The following is a 6,901-nucleotide window of genomic DNA, read 5'->3' on the forward strand; positions in this document are numbered from 1 at the left end:
TTCCGGATTCCCTCCCGACACCCCGCGGGCCGTTGCGATTGCTCGCATAAATTTGGCCTCCGTCAGAGACCGAACTGCTAATGTCTGTTCAAAAGCGACTTCTACTTGCTATAACGTGTAACTTATAGAGCTTCCCGCAGTCTTTTCTTTGAGTTTTTAGAAATACGACAAAGAAGTAGGATAATTTGCTTTTCAATTTTCAACGAGCCTCTCGAGCCGATGGTTTTCCGTTGGAAAACACGATTACTTGTCGGAGATAGTACGCAAAAAGAACTTTGGAGCGTAAGCTGAGCTTCTTAAGCACAGATCGCTCCATTGTGGTTTAACGTCATGTCACGTTGATCTCAATATCACGAGCTTTTATCTCAACGAAATAAACTTTACAACGAACTACGAGCTTGCGAAATTATACTTGTAATTTATTGTTCGCCTGATGCGTGGTGTCAAATTTACAATTAATCGACAATTAATAAAAATGTGTCACCAGCGTGAAATCATTTCCTAAGATACGTCCTTACAGAAGGCGCACAGCTCAACTAGGTCGATTAATATTCGTGCTGGCAGACGGTAGAAAAATATCGATCTCTTATGTTAATATTTTATCTCAATTCTTTCGTGGAAAAATGTATGTCGATACGGAAAATTGATGCTTTTGGATTATCAACCTCAGTCTACAAATTTTGCAGATTTTTCTGACACACAACACAGTTCCATTGTTTAAATCAGATAAAAAAAAAAAGAAAAAACATTTTAACGACAACTCTTACGAAAACGCTCTAAGACAATCAGTAGTGGGATTCTATTATTTGTTATAATTTTAACGATACCTCACCGACATTTATCGTTTCATTATTTTTTTTTTTTTTAATTTTAATTAATAACGACTAATCGTCTCTACTCGTTTACAGATCGCAATTGTTAAAATGGCATTTTATTATACAACGAACCGAAAACTATCGTTACACAACGACGGAATAACAAATTATAAAAAGGTAAAGAGTTTTTACTGTCAAAGGTGATAAATGTGCAGCCCTCCCTGCACTCGACACCTTGCCTGTGTGGCGGAACGTCTCAAAAGAAACAGAAACCCCGCAATCAGCAAAAGCCCAGAAGTACCTAGACCCGATCAGTAATACTATATCGAGTAACTTTTGGTCCAAGCTTAGTCGTATGATTGTTCAATCATCACTATTGAGTAACTCACCGTTATCTAGAACAGCTCAACGCTGAAAGTGACTCCGGCTAAGGAATATTAGGAGCTGGCGAAAGTAATAAATATGCCATTTAAAAGAAACAGCGGTCCGATAAGTACGGTCCTAACTATAAATTAAAATGCTACGAGACATCGTAAAGAGAAAAATATCTGAAGAGGATGCACGCGCCGAGTCTATGATTTTACGATGCCTTTTTCTCCTTTAAATCAGAGTATATAAATCCCGATTTCTCCGATGCAGCGCGAATTCTTGGTTGAAACTTTATTCGTCACGCTGCTCTGTGTCCGTTCAATTTACGTCAAAGATTTATTAATTTCACCATCGATTCTACCGCGAGAGTCCTCAGCTTTCAGTAGAATAATCGCATATTCGATCAGACGGCTGTCGCTGCGGTCGCTCTTAAAACTCGTCGAATAACGCAGCGTTTTACCGCAAAAGGAAACGCGATAAAGCTTCTGCCGGCACTTCGCACGGTAAGGGAATGAGGTTTACCACCCCTGCGTCTAGATTATCAATGCACAGTATCCTATCGGCCATATATCGGTACTGCAGTCTCGTCCGCGCTTTATTTCACCGGTCGTGCCGTTTCTCGCGGAAAACGGTGACGTTAACGTCGACAGCGTTATCCCCCGCCAACGATAAGAAAACGCCCTTCCTCCCTCGATATTTATAACGGCTAAAAACGTGTTAATAGGTTTCCCCGAGCACGTCAGCGACGGTCACTTCTTTGAAGTGGCGCACCGGGGTGTGACATTTGACGTCATTATTTAAAGAATATTTTTTTCTTTTTTTTTTTTTTTTCCTCCGCATCGATATTCATACGAGCACCGACAATGTCAGGCGGCGGCGTTCGATGACGCGCGGGTAGTCGATGACATCAGAGGGAAATACCGCCCGCGGCCGGGGGCAACGAACCCGCCGCGCTAAGAGGGGCGGCGAGGTCATCGTCGACTGAAAGAGACGCGAGGTGCGAAACCAGGCCAAAAGGGGGGTGGAAGATAGCGTAAGAATAACCAGCAGGGACGAGTGTGTCGTTAGCGCGTGTTAAAAAGTATAATTTTAACGATCGGAAAAGTGTCCCGGGGCTCAGGTGTTCCCGAAGGGTTCCGAGTTCTATTTGGTGAGCCCGTGAAACTTGGAGAACGCTCGTGGACCGTTGCCGTAATTCGACACAAAGGCAGACTCCGGTCTCTCTCCGGATTAAGAAGAACGCACACATTATTCTCGACGGCGATACCAAATTACTAGCCTTATACATTAATAGAAAATCCGTAAATATTCTGCACAAAGGTCAATGCCGATCGTTTCTAGCTTTTCAACATAAAAGATCGCGTGATTTATGAAAGGAAATAAAATGCATAAATGCAAATAAAAAAAAGAAACAAAAGAAATATAATCTATATCGTAAAAATTTGCTTGCATTTTGCTTCTTAGAAATTTGCGTCTCGTCTTTTATTTTTGATTAGTCTGTTATTTGTATCGTTGAGATGTTACAGAGGCACCTGCGCGCACTCGCACTCGCTGCAGTCTTTTTGCCCATATTTGATACAGACCTTCGTTACGTTGCGTTCGTTGGGGTCGTTCATCGGGGGTGGTTCTATAAATAGCGCGTCACCTTGTACATAGGTATTCAGGTCAGTAAGAAAGACTATGAAGATGATCCAAGGGCGAGCTTAAGATTCTCTACAGATTCTCGCCCAAAACAAGCCTCTTTTATTATACATATCAACCATTTTTTTTTATACAAAAAAAAGTGTCCTTTAATACAAAATTTTAATGCAACAAAATTGAGCAAATAAATTAATTATTTCACCTTATAAAAAAATAAGCACCGAGTTTCGAAGAATGACAAAGACTTACTGTTTAAAATTTTGCCAAAAATAATTTTTAAATCAAATCATTTGTATTTAATTAAAGATGGAGATATATATAATCGTAAATATTTTTTAAATATTTCTCGTCTCGCCTGAGAAGATCGCCTTTTTTACAATTTAATAAACACAACTCGTTATAGTCACATAGATTTATGTCGCGCGAGCTTTACGACGATAAAGCACGGACATTTTTATAGCACTCCCGAACACCGCGAATGCACGAAAACTGACGGAAGAAATCGCACGCGTCTACGGAGAGATTTAAGGAACCATCCTTTTCAGAGATCTTGCAGGTTGCCCTAGATCTCTCCTGCGTATCCCATTGACCCAGGGTGGATAGTTGCCAAGCAACAGCCGCACCATGAGCCACGGATACCTCGCCTTTATCCGGATTATTTTTGACTTACCTCGTTGACACGACGGCGAATCGCGTGACACGGCCACTTCGATATCCAGCACGTGCCGACTCTCGCAAGCTACCGTTCCAACTACTTGAGATCCTTACCGCGCCGCATACCGACAAAAAAAAATCACCCTTCCGATTTCGTAGCGAATTACCTTCGAGTTAAAACTATATCGACACTGTTCTGAGACTGCCGGGTAATTTCTTATGCAAAAGAAAAATTAAACTGTACGATACCGATGCTCGCGATCGCGTTCGATACCGCAGCGCGTCCTTGAAAGAAGACCGAAAGTTGCAGCCGCTGATCGGGGCGCCGTTCGGTACGCGATTGTCTGTCCTGCAGCCTCGCGAGCCGCCGTCCCGTTCATCCACTTGCCATTTCCCTTTGTATCCTTCACTATTTTAGATGCGTGTAGTCACCAAGGCTCCGTTGGTGGGGAGAGATTGTGAATGACGCAAGTCATGGGAAATCTAGGTCAGCGGGTCATGCTACCTCATCCCCCGATAAACTTCTCTTCAATGGGGCTTTATTTATGAAACTCGATGTTGCTCGGCCAAGGATCTACCTACTGATGTGCAAATAAAATTGCGGTACGCGATTAACGCGCCGATCATGAATGATGTCGCCCGGATATTGTTCTAAGAAACGCGGCTTCAATGAGATTTCAGCTCAATATCGCACGGCCAAAAATGTATTTCTTTTTTTTTTCTTTTGCAGTCCGTGATATAATATTTGTTTTATTTTTTTTAATAATAAGTTTGTAATAAATGAATATGTAAATTGACTATACGCAGTCGAGAACTTCTTGCGGATTTTGTCCCGAACGAAAGTGTGATAGATTCCCAAAAATAATCAATTTATTTCAGAACGTATTTGTTAAACTGAGAACGATATAAAAAATTTTGTGTACTAAGAGATTATTAATACACAGAATTTTTAGCGTTGCGATTAATTTTAAACCAGCAAAACCGAAATATTCGTTGATCAATAATGGCCAGGGTGCAAATATATCGTACAGAAGAAATTACCGCATTTGACAATGTCAACAATTTATCGATCCGCTCGTTTCTACACGAAGGTCACGGAAACTCGGTCAGGCTAAAGTAACTTAGATGTATCAAAGTATACGCGGAGCTTTTAGAAAATCGAACTTTGCCTTTATTCATTAATTAAATTATCGGACGTAAGCCAAACGTAGAGTTAAATTAGATAAATAATAATGAAATAATATATTTAATTTAGTAAACGAGATAGTCAAGCTTAAATTAAAATTAAAAAAAAAAAGAAAAAAAAACAGAAATAGCATAATAAAGATTAATTTAAACAATTAAATTTTCTAGAAATTCAAAAATAAATTCCTATGCCGTAGCAACCATTCCCGTACAGTTATCGAGGGACGAAAAATAATTGATATCACTTCGGCGAACTGCGGGTACCGAGACGGACATGAAGAACAAAGGAGATGACCTACCCCCATGAATACGGTATCCCATAAAATGAGATGAAACGAGCTACCAGATGTGTACGATCAACGCGAACGGGAAGAAAGTACGGTGAATGAGTCTTTGTCACGAGAGGAGGGTGTCTCGGAGGCTCTGAAGAATTGGTGAACGGCGAAGGTGGTTAGAGAGGCGCACGGCAACCACTCGTGTCGGACAGCCTTGGAAAACTGTGGCTTTGAACTGGCGTGCACCATTTCTCGATGCCTATTGCGCCCCTCCGCGCCCCGCGGATGGAGGGCGGGTGGAAGGATTCGCGATCGAGATAGCAGGGGGGTTCAAGGGGCGGGGGAGGGGGGGGGTTGCATGCAGGCGCATATAGCGAGACTAACCCCCGTGACGTCAGCGGACTTTCGACCAATCGCACGTCTGCATTCCACCGACGTCATCACCTCCCCCGTTGTGACGTGCATTCCAAGAAGAAGGGGCGGGGGAGGTGCAAGGGTTCGGAACAGGGTTGTCGTGGTGCAAGAGAGAAGGGGGGCGAGAGGGTGAGACGGCGACGGCGGCAACGGAAGGTGCAGGATGACAAGGATGAGAGGTACACTATATTTTGACCCAATTAACTGGACTAAACGACCGCTGTGAAAATTTGCCCGTTCCTTCGGACACCCCGCGATAATATATTTTTAGCGCGCCACCGAATTACATTTCGAATACGGAAGATTGGGCGCGTAGCACGCACATGTATCGCGACGTCGTCGAAGTGTGTTCCTCTAAAATTTTAATTAATAACATTTTTCTTATCTTTATTAAATTGTTAATAATTACTTGAAGCTAACGGAGCATTTCAAATTGGCAGAAAGTAAATATATCAGCGTCGATTAATTTACGTAAAGTCAACATCTAAAATATTTTTTAAATCTTACGGTAACTTATCAATTTTTTTTTATATAAACTAAGCGATAAAAAATGATCTAATTATAAACGTTGCTATTGTTACGTTTCGCGATTTAAGAGAAATTCACCGAATCTACGCTATGCGACATGAAAGTGTCTAGACCTAACTCGCTCGATCGCGTACGCCGAGTGAAAAGTAGGGCAATGACGGTGACGACTAGAGATGCGTCATATCGTAATGAAATTTTCGTCTAAACTAACGAAATGCCAGCTGTAAAAATATGACCGATGTGTATTTATAATTCTTTGTTTGCCGCTATAAATGGAAAAGCTCATCTGTCGAAATACACGGACTTCTAAAGAGTGCAGGAGGGAATTTGCTTTAAAATAAAAATACATAAAATTTAACAAACCTGCCAATCAATTGCGTTTTCAACAATTATTTTATATGCCAATATACGTAACATAAAATGCTGAGAATACCGTCGCCTCTTCGAAATAATTTTAAATTTAACATTTGCCGTTTGTCGTCCACGCAGAATATTACAAAATTGTTCTGTGTAACGGTATAATTTTTTCTTTCTTTTTTTTTTTAGGCTTTTTAACCTTTTAGATAAACGAGAACGTGTGGGAAGGTCGCTGCACTCTCGCTCTCGCAAGGAAGCAGCGGCTACAGAGTGGATTTCCGAAACGTGGGCGTCTCGTCTGTTGAGAATTCCGCGTAGGCGTTTGTTTGGGTCTATCTCGAACCACGTGCTGCTTTCGCGTAATGATATCAATTTTTTTTTATCTCTCAAATAACCGTATAACTATTTTAATTTCAAATTAACTCTCGGTCTTTAAATTAAAAAAATTTCTATACGTTTAAATTTAATCTATATTAAATGTAATTTAAAATCCTTTGTGCTTATATTTTTTAACAGCGAGCTAAATTTATATCTTTCAGGTGGAATATTTGAAAACATGTTATTTCACGATTATCAATTAAAGTTCTTTTTTTTTTTAGATGGAAGTTAATAAAACCTGAAGTTATACACCACTTACCCCTCTGCGGCTCACCGTGGTTCACC

The sequence above is a fragment of the Cardiocondyla obscurior genome, linkage group LG08 (genome assembly GCF_019399895.1).
Source record: "Cardiocondyla obscurior isolate alpha-2009 linkage group LG08, Cobs3.1, whole genome shotgun sequence".
Taxonomy (NCBI): domain Eukaryota; kingdom Metazoa; phylum Arthropoda; class Insecta; order Hymenoptera; family Formicidae; genus Cardiocondyla; species Cardiocondyla obscurior.